General features: G+C 38.3%; 1 protein-coding gene across 1 annotated transcript in view; it reads right to left on the bottom strand.

Moving 5' to 3' along the window:
- LOC150097870 (ATP-binding cassette sub-family C member 1-like) overlaps positions 1 to 14680 on the bottom strand; it is a 626276-nt gene that overhangs the window by 337926 nt on the left and 273670 nt on the right. The window lies entirely within an intron of this gene.

The raw sequence follows: 14680 nt of genomic DNA, 5'->3' as shown, positions 1-14680 counted from the left end.
ATCACCAGTTATTCTACTGGCATGACCTCTAGTGAAAAAATAAATAAATATGAATAAAAAATACAGATAACTACAAATTAATTCATTAATTAGAAACTAATTAAATAACATGAGAGAAACAATCTTTCTTATTGATAGTTTTCTTACAGTAACAATGATGTCCTATTTTTAACATTACAATTGTTATATTAGATTTAGGATTCTGGATTATCTACAGTCCTGCTTATGGTTAACTCTTAGGGAGAAAGGTTCCATGGGTAGAATATGTGCCTTCCATATGCTTGGGATTTTTAGACCATCTTTATTGTTCAGATTGGGGTGGTTGATAAGAATTTCACAGGCTTTCTTAAATTTCTGTTCATACCATGTTTTAATGTGATGTAAACATTAAAACATGTTTACCATGTGATGTAAAGAATTACTACTTTTCCAGTCAATTCTATGTAAAGTGTTCAGGACATGATCAGAAAGGGCAGCTTCACCATAGTTATTATATTTAATGTAAATTATATTAATGTAAAGTTATTATATTTAATGTAAATTAAATGTGAAGATGACCTTCACATTAAGGTCATCTGGAGTATACGTACGTATACAAAGAAACAAGCTGCACTACAATCTACATGGCATGCTAAAGTTACTGATTAACAGTTAAAACTATTTACCTGACATCTGATGTTAAAAAAAAAAAAAAACCTCACTACATAAAGCTTGGGCCATGGACTCACCACTATCCCCCCCCCCTCAATTACTAATTTTTATATGGAAGCTTTTGAGCAACGTGCTCTTGATTCCTTTACTCTAAAACCTACACTTTGGCTTAAATATGTTGACAATGTTTTCATTATCTGGCCACATGGCAGCCAAACGTTAAACACATTCCTTAGCCACCTGAACAAACAACGAGCACAGACAATTTACTATTGTATGAAATTGAAAATCAGAACTTGCTCCTATTCCTGGATACATTAATCCCATGTCTACATTGAATTGATTAGAAAAGTACTTGTTCATTGCATCATACAAAAACTTAGTATGAACGAAAATTTAAAGAAGCCTGTGAAATTTTGATTAACCACCCTAATCTTAATAATAATGGGGGCTTAAAAATCCCAAGAATTTGGATGGCACACATTCGGCCCACTTAGTTTCCACCAAACCCTGACTTTAGGACTCTAAGCAATATTTCATTTTTTATTGGCCACTATCCATACCAGTTGCAATTTATATGTATACTTATATAAGTAATTTTATTTTCTGTTTATTTATCTATTATTTTATGCACGAACATGTTACTCTTCTTCTTCTTCTGCAGCTTCTCCCACTTAAGTGGGGTGACTGTTTGTAATGAGTCTCCTCCACACCTTCCTGTCTTGGGCTGTCACCACATCCAAGTTCTTCATCTTCAAGTCCTCATCTACCAGCTCCCTCCATCTCTTCTTTGGCCGCTCATGCTTCCGCCTTCCTTGCACATCCATCTGCATGACCCTTCTTCCCACATATTCGTCCTCCCTCCTTATCACATGACCAAACCATCTCAATCTTGCGTCCTGTATTTTCGCTCCTAAGTTCATAACTTTCACTGTTCCCCTGACATAGTCATTTCTCAGACGATCCTTTCTAGTCACACCGCACATCCACCTAAGCATTCTCATCTCTGCTACTTCCATCCTGCTGATGTTATTTTTCCTCAGGGCCACAGTTTCTATAGCATATGTCATAGCTGGCCTCACTACTGTCCTATAAATTTTGCCTTTCAGACTGATCGGCACCCTCTTATCACATAACACTCCAGCCATCTCCCTCCAGTTCCTCCAACCCTCTTGTATCCTGCATCCCACTTCCTTCTCAGCTCCTCCATCTTCTTCTACTGTTGAACCTAAGTATCTAAAGTCTCTCACCTTCCTGATGACATTTCCTTCCAGCTCCAGATCTGTCTCCTGGTCGCCGCCCACTGCGCAACACATATACTCTGTCTTACTTCTGCTGTCTCATACCTCTCTCTTTCAGTACTTTTCTCCATCTTTCCAGTTTAGCTCCCGCTTCTTCTCTTGAATCTACACACAGCAAGATGACATCTGCATACAACATTGTCCAAGGCGCATCTTCTCTCACTTCCTCTGTTACCACCTCCATCACAATATTAAACAGAAACAGACTTAATGCTGACCCTTGATGCAAGCCAACTGTTACTTGAAAACTTTCTGTCTGTCCCAAACAGGTCCGAACACTTGTCTTCACATTTCTGTACATTTACCGCAACAACCTGACATATTTCTCCGGCACCTTCTTCTCCCTCGGACACCTCCAGACTTCTTGCCTTGGCAACTCTATCGTATGCTTTCTCCAGATCAATAAATACCAGATGTAGCTCCCTTTGTTTCTCTTGATATTTTTTCATCATCTGCCATAACCCAAAGATAACATCTGTTGTTGATCTACCAGGCATGAAGCCAAATTGTTCCTTTGCAATCTCCACCTCCTTCCTCAATCTACCATCAAGAACCCTTTCTAGGATCTTCATTGTGTGGGACATTAACTTTATTCCTCTGTAATTTTTACAGTCTTGTGCATCCCCTTTACCCTTGTAGATGGGGACAAGAGTACTCTCCCTCCATTCCTCGGGTACATTTTCCTGTTGGCAAACTTTCATGAACAGGTCCCACAGCAGGTCAATTCCCTCTTCCTCCAGTGCCTTCCATGCCTCCACTGGATTCTGTCAGAGCCCACCGATTTTTCATTCCTCATCCTCTTCATGGCCTCCGTCACTTCCACTCTACTGATGTTCTGCACCATCCCCTCAGAAGGCTGCCCATCTCCTCTGTGAGTCCTTGCATTTTTCTCATTCAAAAGTCCCTCAAAGTATATTTTCCATCTGTTTCTTATGTCCACATCCCTCCATAATACTCTTCCTTCAGCATCTTTGATCTGCCTCACATGTAAGATGTCCTTTGCTGCTTTATTTCTACATTTCGCTAGTTGGTAAATTTTTCTCTGTCCTTCCTTTGTTTCTAATTGATCATACAGATTTTGATATGCCACAACTCTCTTGGCTTCTTGCTTTCTCTCTTTGTACATCCTCTCTGTCCTCTTCCACTCTTGACTCATCCCACTTCTGCTTTGCCTTCCTCTTAGCTGTCACTACCACTTGTACATCATTATTCCACCACCAACCCTCCTTCTGCTCTCTAATCTTTCCAGATGTCTCACCAAGCACCTCGATTGTGCAGCTCAGGATTAAGCTGGAGAGTAACATGCATGAACATGTTATTCTCCAGCTTAATTAACTTTGTAGTAGTGGGTTTTTTTTTTTTAACACCACCAGATGTCAGGTAAATAGTTTTAACAGTTGATCAGTAACTTTAGCATGTCATGTAGATTGTAGTGCAGCTTGTTTCTTTGTATATATACAGGGTGTTCGGGATAAATTTGACAGTTTCGTAAGGAAAAAGAAAATCTTCTTTGTATCTATTAAATTTAATGAATTGACAAAAAAACATTACAGGCAGAGTTAATTACAATACTATCAACAAGATTTACTCAAAATAACCACCATTAGCATCGATCACAGCTTCAATTCTGCTTCGGAACCTCGAACAAGCTGATGCTACAGTCTCCCTGGGAAGGGCCGCAAAAACTGTTTTAATTTTATCCATTAACTGGGCTTTTGTATTACTGGAAGTGCGATTGGTGTCTTTTTCAACTGCGCCCCATACAAAATAATCCATGGGGTTAAGGTCTGGGGAGTTTGGAGGCCAAACATTTGGACTGGTGAAGTCGTAGAAATTTTCAGACAACCATTTTTGACTTTTCCCAGAGGTGTGGCAAGGGGCCGAATCCTGCTGCCATACATACGGCCTACCATTGGCTACCCTTGTTATCCAGGGCTTGACTACAGTTAGCAACTCCACGAACAAAGCCCGAATTCCAATGCCAGGGTTCTTCAACACCTGTTCCTGCAGATTTGCGAGGAATTCTGCTGTACGAACGCAATCAGATCGTCTGCTAGGGATCTTTCTTCTTGCTACATCCTCGTAGTCACCATTGCAAGTCTCTAGTTCATGCCTGATTGTTTTTACTGTATTCAGGGAGCATTGGGCAGCAGTCGTAATATCCTTATTTTGATGGTGGGCACGAATCATCATGATACAAGTTATTCTCTTCCATGATTCAGGTGGGTTCCAGCTATCCATCCTTTCTGACATCTTGTATATGAATGAAGAAGGGTCCAAACTTTTAAATGAAGAGAAGTGTGTGTTAATACATGTAACTTACGGAAAAATATAATTAATTATAAATATGTCAAATTTATCCCGAACACCCTGTATGTATACTCAAGAAGATGACCTTAATGTGAAGTTCGAAACGTTGAGTGCATATATTTTGGTTTATATTAAACTAAAGTTTTACTCTAACATGGTAGTTGTATCCATAATTGTTCATAATATAATCTGATCACAATGTAAGCATGAAAGAAAAGATTTTCATAATATTTTTATTCTTATGCAGTGAGAGTGATATTTTATAGATCGGTGAATTTCCTAATTTCTGTTTGGTTTTAAAAAGTTGTAAATATTCTTTTAACTTGAGATGTTTAGACAGCTGAGCTTGGCAAGTGTAAGAAGAATGACTGTTATGGCAGATTTTAACTACAGCAGTATAAATTGGGGAGAGGAAGATGCATACAGCAATAAGGGAATGGAATTATTAGAATTCTTGAGGGACAAATATCTTAGGCAACATGTAATAGAGGGAACAAGAGGTTCAAGAGTTATGGATTTGGTCATAGCATCAGAAGAGCTGATAATAAGTGAGATGACATGAATAGACATGTATAGGCATGTCTATTCATGTGACTTGGAACATGAATAGACATGCAGTAGTATCAAAGAGACTGGAATATATGTGGAATTATAAGGAAGGTGATTACAATAGTCTTAGACATCAACTTGGGCAAGTTTCATGGAGCGAAGAATTGGAAGACCAGGTTATCATTTGCTTGAGAAATTGTGAAGGAATATTTGTTAGCAGCAATAGTAAGCTGTATTCCACAAGTGAAGAAGAGGACATAATTTGGTGTAAAGTGGATGACAAACAATATTAAACAGGAACTGCATGTGAAAAAAGAGGCTATGGAAGAGATAAAAGGAGACAGGTAAAGAGCAGATGCATGAAGAATATAAGACACAGGCCAGGAGAGTGACTAGTATGGTAAGGAAGGCGAAACTGGAATATGAGAAGAGAATGATTTTCTCTTCTCATATTCCCCATGATTTTCTTTGGACCCTAAGATCCAAAGAAAATCATAGGGAATTTTTTAGCTATGTGGCCAGTAGGAGGAAAAATGATTGTGGAAGAATGACATTGTGGGATAAAAATGGGAATAGAGTGACTGATGCAGAGTACATAGTGGAATTGTTCAATGAACTTTATTGGAGTATTTTATTCTGGAGGAGTAAATTTTAATACTAGAAAGTTAGGGCAGGTTCGAGGTGGTGCAGGAAGAGAACATGTTCCAAATACTGAGTACTCTGGATGTTTAGTAAAGCTGTGGGACTGGATAGTATTTCGCCACGAGTTTTGAGAGAATGTGCTAGGGAACTGACAGTGCCTTTGATCAGGCTTTTCAATGAAAGTCTGGCTGCTGGAAAGGTGCCCATGGAATGGAAGGGAGGTAAGATAGTGCCATTGCATAAGAGTGGTAGCAGACTGGAAGTATCTAATTATAGGCCAGTTTGTGTGTCATCAGTAGTTGTTAACTTGGAGAAATTAGTTAGGGACTGTATACAACATTGGACAGATGAGGGTAATGTTATCTGTGAAAGTCAACATGGATTTGTGAGGGGGAGCTCTTGTTTTCGTAATACGCTAGCCTTTTATAATAAAGTTACAAGAGCAGTAGATGAGAGAAAGGCATATACTGCCATTTTCTTGGATTTAGTGAAGGCATTTGACAGGGTGCCACATGATAAGCTGATATTTAAGTTGTAGCACATGGGTTTGGATATCAGGTTGGTCAACTGGATTCAAGATTGGCTGTCCGATAGGTATCAGAGAGTTGTGTACGGTGGGGCAGTTTCAAGGAGGCAAAGGATTACAAGTGGGTTCCCACAGGGCTCAGTACTGGGATCTATATTGTTTAACCTTTATATCAATGACATTGTCAGTGGATTGCAGGGGGATATTCAGTTGTTTGCAGATGATGTGAAGCTAGGAAGGGTTATTAGTAATAGTGCAGATGTGGTAGTCATGCAAGAGGATTTGAATAAGCTAGACAGATCGGTAAATGAATGGGGGTGTTTCAGTTTAATGCAGCAAAATGTAAGGTCCTAAGGTTTGGGACACATCGATGGGATGCTGCATACTCTATTGAAGGAGATATACTGGAGGAAGTAGGGGAGATAAGAGATCTGAGTTGATGATTGATAGAAACCTGAAATTCAAGGGACATATTGCAAAGGTGATGAAGGTAACACAAAGGATTGCTGCAATAATGAGAAGGACTCTGACCTGCAGAGATAAAAGAGTTATCATTCTGTTGTATAAGACCCTGATCAGACCACATTAAGAATATTGTTCTCAGATTTGGTCCCCAGAATTTGAAGGGGATAAATTAACTGTGGAAAGGGTACAGAGGCGGATAACAAAGACAGTTTCAGGACTGTACAATGTTAGTGATGAGGATCGGCTGAGGGAATGTGAACTGCAGAGTTTGGTGGATAGAAGAAGGAGAGGTGATATGATTGAGACTTTAAACTGTTGAGAGGTGGTTACAGGGTTGACACTGGGGAGTTCTTTCGCTTGGTTGAACAGCGGGAAGGAGTGATGACAAGGGGGCCATCCCTGGAAGCTATGAAAGGAAACTGTGAGCAAGAGGGTGAGAAGTGGTTTCTTTGCATGGAGGGTGGTTGAACCATAGAATGCATTGCCTGATGGAGTGGTGAGTGTAAGAATGGTCAATGAGTTTAAGGAGTGGTATGATAGACTTTGTGTTTCCTAGGAGGGACCTCCCACGTTGAGTCTTGATAGACTTGTGTTTCCTAGGAAGGATTGTTATGATAGACTTGTGTTTCCTCCTGCAATGAGTCTTTTGACTCCTTGGAGGCCTAAATAATAATAATAATAATATTTACAAAACTGGAATAGTGTGGTTTGGGGGAAAAGGGCACCATATTTAAGAATATTTATTCTGCGAACTCTTCACTATTTTTCTGCATACTTAGACACCCATCCAAATGTGATATATATATATATATACAAACTTTCTATATATATATATACACACACACACACACACACACATTTTATATGAACTAATTCAGAAGATGAGGGGTTTCAGTTATTCAATGCACATGTATTTTGAAAATGACTTGAAAGATCTGTTGTGCTGTTATCGTTTACAGAGCTAGTTTAAGATCATTGGTGCATTTTTCAGTAATTATATTAAAGAAAATTATAATACAATTATGTAAATGATATCATAATGATGATGTAAATCAGCATAAGTTAAATGGCAATTTAGCTTATGCTGAACATCATTATGCAATACTAGTCTGCAATATTTGTCTTTTCAGTATTTTCTAACAAAGTATTTTTATAACAAAGTAAGCTAGTATTTTGAGACAAAGAAATTCATCTCTCACCTAATAACAATTACAAATATCCATGCCTATTGCGAGTATCGAATCCAGAGCTCATTGATAGGAGAGGATACACTATCTAGTCGGTTGTTAACAACATGATATTTCTGATTATAGTTTATTTCTGAATGGTTCACAAGAGAATTAATTACATATTTCACTTTGGGAGCATCCCCCCCCTCTCTTTCTCTTTCTCTCTCTCTATATATATATATGTAAATAAGTTTTTTTACCTTGGGAATAATGTATATTAGGGTTACCAAGTAATTTTATAAACTTGGTTATTTTACTCCTAATCCCAAGTAAGCAAACAGTTAAGTTTGTGCCTGAACGCAGTTCAAGTCTAAAGGTGGTGCAACACCAGGGCAACTCATTGCAAAGGTGGGTAAATCTCTGATCACTATTCTTATAGACTAAGAGATGTATACTGCAATACATTATAGTGAGATGTGCTTTACATTATGGAAAATACTAAGAATAGTGATCAGAGCTTTACCCACCTTTACAATGAGTTGTCCTGGTGTTGCACCACCTTTAGACTTGAACTACGTTCAGGTGCAAACTTAACTGTTTGCTTACTTGGGATTAGGAGTAAAATAAGCAAGTTTGTAAAATTACTTGGTAATCCTAATATATATTACTATTATTATTACGGGCAACTCCAGGGAGTCATTAGACTCATCGAGGGAGGCCCCAAATCATATTCATCACAACTATCTGACATTCATACAGTATCTATCATACCTCGCCTTAAACTCATTCACTGTCACAGCATCCACTACAGACTCAGGGAGCGCATTCCACTCATTCACTACTCTAAAAGTGAAGAACCCAGCTCTAACACCTTTACTAACCACACTTTTGCCCAGTTTCCATGGATGTCCCCTAGTCCTCCCACAACCAGCCCTGTTCTCAAAAATATCTTCTGAATTAATTTTATAGAAACCCTTCAGTAATTTGAATGTCTCAATCATATCTCCCCTCCTCCGCCTATCAACCAATTTTTGCAACCCACAAATCCTCAACCTGTTCTCATAAGGTTCATTCCACAGACCTGTTATCATCTTGGTCACTCGCCTCTGGATCCTCTCCACCTCCTCCCCATCAAGAAGAAACCTAGGTGACCAAATCTGAGCACAGTAGTCTAGATGGGGTCTTATCAAGGCTCGATAGAGAGGAACAATAACCTACTTGTCTCTGCTTGTCAACGTATTCTTCAGCAACCAAGTGATTTGATGAGCTATTTTGGTCACTTTTGCAATGTGTCCCCTAAATTTCAATTCCTTATCCACCAACACTCCTAAATCTCGTGCCTCATCAATTTCCTGGAGCAGGGTTCCACCAATGCAGTAAACTGCCGCCAATCTTTTCATCCCAAAATGCATAACCTTACATTTTGCCACATTAAACTGACATCCATTCCCCTTAGCCCAGACCTCCAATCTATCCAAATCATCCTGCAAAATTTTGATGTCATCTGCATTCACTATTGCCCTACCCAACTTCGCATCATCCGCAAACAAATGTACTGTTCCTCTCAGATCATTTCCTATATCATTTATGAACAAATTAAACAGCAGTGGTCCAAGAACAGATCCTTGTGGCACACCACTAGTCACAGGCCGTCTTGTGGACTCTACTCCCGAGTAAACCACTCTCTGATATCTCTCCGTCAACCACCCTCCTATCCATCTCACCAACCCTATGTCCATTCCCACATGCTGCAATTTACTGATTAGAATTCCATGTGGAATCCTGTCAAAGGCCTTGGCAAGGTCCAGTAGAATCACCGTAAACCCATTACCCTTATCCAGTTCAGCCGTCACTGTGTTATAATACGTGAGCAAGTTACTGAGGCATGACCTACCCTTCACAAAACCATGCTGTCCCCGATACAGTATCCCATTTTCTTCTATCCAATCTTGTATTTTCCTCTTGACTATTTTCTCTAAGACCTTGACAATGATTCCTGATATGCTAATTGGTCGGTAATTTACAACAGTAGTCTTGGAACCACCTTTATGCAGTGGAACTATTTTCCCCTCTTTCCACCCGCTCAGGACTAACCCAGACCTGAGACTCAAATTAAACAAAATGGTCAAGGGTACTGACAATTCTTTAGCTGCTTCTCGTACAACACGAGCTGGTATACCATCCAATCCCACAGATGTATTGACATTGAGGTTATGCAATAGACTACTCACCTCCACTTCATTAACCACAATTCCAGTATAATCTACTGGTTTATTCGTTTCTGCAATGTCACCACCTGGATGATATACTTTTGCAAAGTGCTCACTCAGTAACTCAACTATCTCAACTGATTCAGTTACCTCCCTACCATCGGCATTCTTTAAAATCAATCTGCCATGTACATTTTTTCTTTTACTTGCTACATATCTAAAAAACTGTTTAGGATTCTCTTTAGCCTGCATGGCCAATGTTCTTTCGTAATCCTTTTTTGCTTTTCTTACCACACTCGTTACCCTTCTGGCCTGCGCTTTATACCGTTCATGTGCCTGCCGGTCACCCTTCTCCTTAAATTCCCTCCATAGTTGTTTCTTTTTTTGCAACTCAAGCTTAATGGTGTTATTCAGCCATTTAACCCCTACTTGATTTATTATTCGGACTCTAGGTATACAGTCAGCCATTGCTTCATGCAAGCACTTCTTAACTACCTCCCATGCACTATCAACTTCTAGTCCTTGCAGTTGTACATGCCATGGCACTGGACCAATCAAACTCCTAAGCTTGTCATACTTTCCCGCCCGATAATTCCACAGGTACCCTGTCTTAATTGAAAATTCTACACCTTTAGCCACCTCCCAAGTTAAGACCCTATGATCACTCTCACCGATTGGTGGCAATGTGGTCATATTTGTTACAGCCAAATCCTCAGATGTAATTACTAGGTCAAGCACTCTCTGACCCCTAGTATTTTCCATTACATGCTGTCGCAGATAGTTATCCCTTAATAACCGCATAAAATCCAGTTCCTTCCTCCCGTGTGTCCTCTCCTCACTCCAATCAATGCGACCATAGTTGAAATCTCCCATAATAATCACCCTCCTTCCACCCATTTCTTCTATTTGCTTGTGCATACTGTCACCATCATCTTTTCCATCACCTGGTCTATAGCAGCACCCAATTGTATATTTAGTTCTGCTAGCCACAATCTCACACCAAATGGCCTCAAATGTGCTCTTTTCTCTATCCTGCAATTCAACTTCTATTCTCCTTGGCTGGAGCTCATCAGCTATCATCAACAATACTCCTCCCCCATTTTATTCTCTCTGTCATTCCTGAACACACTATACCCATCACATTCAATCCCACTAGTTATATCATCTACAGTCAGCCATGTTTCACTAATACCTATAACCTGTGGTCTGGAAGTGCCAACCATGGCCAAAAACTCTTCCTTCTTGTTCCTAATACTCCTAGTATTAGTGTACATGAATTTAAGACCCCCATTAGCCCCTACCCCACCTTGATGCCTTATATTAACTATCCCACTCAGATTTGTTGTCCTTATTTGCTCTGGCATATTATATTCATTCTTACATTCAACTGCCTCCATAAGGACTGTATCTCTACTCCCCCCCCCCCCCTAACAAATCTAGTTTCCCTGAATTTGCACATCCACTACATTCAGCAACACTTTCTCAAGTCTTCTTACACCGTAACCATTCAAATGCAAGCCATCCATCTTATATAGATCCTTTCGCCCATCAAACTCACTCCACACATCCACAAATTCCACACCACTCGTCATACATAACCCACGCATAAAATCATTTGCAATTATAGCCCTCCTTTTAAACATTTCACTGTCATACCGTGGCAAAAGACTAATCATTCTAACTCTTTCACTCTTTTCTTTTGCTACCTCAAACAATTCATTCAGGTCTTCTATCATTTCCATTTTATCTCCTTTCAAATCATTCGTACCTGCCACAACAATCATTTCTTTCACCCTTTCCTTTTGCTCTCTAATAGACGCAGTTACGTCCTTTATGGTCGCGCCAGGTTGGTACGATTTTGTCAAATCCTCTACTAACACACCTCGTACTAACGAGTCTCCATACAGCACTCTATCCTTCATTTTGTTCATGTTCACATTCATACGTCTATTTTTCCTGTCATACCTTTTATTATTGCTTGGTTCATTCAGTCTACTTTTGTTCATGCACTCTAGCTGCTGTTTTGCTCTTTCTATCGCACTATTCAACAACGCGATCTCACTCAATGCATCTATCTCATCTTTTTTGTTCTCTGAGAAACCATTTATACTATCATTCACTCTCTCACAATTTTCATGTACAACCTTGCCGTTTCTTGTCATATCCCTATTTCCTTCATTTTGAAGGTTGACAAAAATATCACACTCACGATCCGAAATACACTTCAATTCCGCATTCTCCCTACATTTTCTACACACATTCAAACCTTTATCATCATCTAACCACACTCCGCAAAGCGTACATTTCACAGCTAGTACACTGACTCATTTCTTTTATGCTACCGTTCTTTGATAACGATGGCGAACCTTCATTACTGGCCGCCATTTTCCTACGCACAGGTGCCATATTTATCTGTAACGTGTTTTGTCAAATTAAACGTTATAACACACCAAAAATAGACGCACTAAAATACGCAAGGCAAACAAAACAAAACTACACAATATTAAGTAATTTGTATCGATAACTGAAAATGATACTTATCTTATCTGGAGCTTGCACGAACACTACTCATTACGAATTCATCTAGCGGCGACTCTACACATATATACATATATATATATTTTTTTTTTTTCAGTAAAAAGATTAATCATAAAATTTTAAATTTTTTAGTGTTATGAAATAGTACTATTGGGGGAAAAGGTAAAGACTAGTATTGAAGCCACAGATGGCAATTTAGCTTATGCTAATTTACATTATTATGATGGAATTTACAGAATTTTATTATCATTTTCTTTAATATAATTACCATCATTTTTTATTTTGGTAAAATAGTAAATATAGAAATAGACAACAGAATCAGCAAAGCTGGTATCGTGGGAAGTCAATTGAATAAATTCATATGGAATAAGAAAGAAATTAGTCGGAACACTAAATTAGCTATATACAAGACTGTGTTCAAACCAATTTTAACTTATGGATCTGAGAGCTGGGTCAGAAGTAAAACACTTGACCAAAGACTAGAGACCACAGATATGAGAGTCCTGAGAAAGATTAGAGGCGTGAACAGATGGCATCAATGGCAATATCATATTAAAAACGAGGATATTAGGAAAGAACTTGACATTGTCAGCATCCAGGAATGCGTTAGCAGAGCTAATCTCAGATGGTATGGTCACTTAAACAGAATGGGCAAGGAAAGATTAGCCAAACAAGTGTTCTCTGCCAGGTTGGCAGGAAAACAACCCAGAGGAAGACCAAGATATAGGTGGATTGATACGGTACAAAGTGCCTTAGACGATAGAAATATAAGATCTGATAATGTTGGAGTCTTGACAAGTAACAGACTGATTTGGAGGAAAATTGTAGATAGGAAGTTAGTAATGATGTAATTTTTTCATGTAGTACTGTCATATCCTGTACACCCCTTGAGGGTACATGGCAGGAATTTGATGATGATGATTAATATAATTACTCAAAATTCACCTATGATCTTAAACTAGCTCTGCGAATGATAGCAATGTACTATATGTCTTTACTGTGTGGGAAAAGTGCAGTGATTTTCAAAATGTACATGCATTCAATAACTGAAACACCTCGCCTTCTGAATTTGTTCAGATAAAAAATATATCACAACAGAAAGAATGTCTAAATGTGCAGAACAGAAAAATAGTTACCAATAGAAGAATAAATATTCCTAAATATCCCCCTCTCCCTAACTATTCTTAAATATTTTATTCTTCTAATAACTATTCTAACTATTAACAGAATATTTAATAGGAATAATAGGAATATGTAAATAGTTAACTATATATATTAGTTGGAAATAACTATTATCCCTAAATATTCTTAAATATGGTGTCCTTTCTCCCTAACCACCTATCCAAATTTTGTAAAAATTAATAATCCATTTACAGAGCCTGTAGTATCTAAGTAAGAAAGAATATTAATCACTTTATATGGAATAAAAAATTCACAATGCTAAATATAATTAAAATAATAAATAATACATAAAATATTTCTTTTCTTTTCATATAATGGCATGAAATAATATTTCAAATTTTCTTGCAAAGAATTTTTGTGAGATTAATTTTCTACATGATGAATTTTCCATGCAATGAATTTTTCACGATTATTTTCTACAAGATGAATTTTCCAGACATAGGAAGCTAATAATGTGAAGTGTCTGTGTACCAGGAGAGACTGGAGGTGTGAATGTCAGTCCAAGGCAAGAGATCTGATTTTGTTTCCTGATGTATGTGTATTACTGAGGATAAGGGAAGATGAACTGAGATTCCTTTTGCAAGAGAAAAGGGAGGACTGCATTTTGGTAGCATTGAAAGTGACCGGGTTGTCCTTGCTCCACCGAAGGATGGTATGGAGATCGATGTTTAAGGTACTGGTTGCAGATGATCTTGATGTTAGGGATGTCTGAGAACTACATGGTTTATCAAAGGAATAAGATGAATGGCGTATGCTATCATCCACAAAGCTGTGGATGAGATTGGTGGTGACTGAGTAGGTCATTTAGAGTAGTCCAGAAATACGACTTAAATCTACTAGCAACTAAAAAATTTTACTCGCCCAAGCCAAACTCACTTTTCACGATGCACTCAGTCACATGATACTGTCTTTGACTTGTCTTTGCAATATAATTGTATTTCTTAATAACAGTATTAAAAAGCATTTTTGTTACACAAGATTTTCAAACATTTAATTACACTGAGCTGAATTATGTTGCAAGTTGTGAAAATGGCTTAGGACAATATATATCAAGATTGCACACCTACTTAAGAGGTATAGGTTTTGGAAGAATAAGATGTATAAATGCACTAGAGTACTTAATTACATTGTGCCAAT

The sequence above is a fragment of the Typopeltis vanoorti genome, chromosome 16 (assembly GCF_054136105.1).
Source record: "Typopeltis vanoorti isolate ZY-2024b chromosome 16, IOZ_Tvanoo_1.0, whole genome shotgun sequence".
NCBI lineage: Eukaryota > Metazoa > Arthropoda > Arachnida > Uropygi > Thelyphonidae > Typopeltis > Typopeltis vanoorti.
The sequence above is the reverse complement of the archived record's forward strand: the minus strand, read 5'-3'. Positions and strand labels throughout refer to the sequence as shown.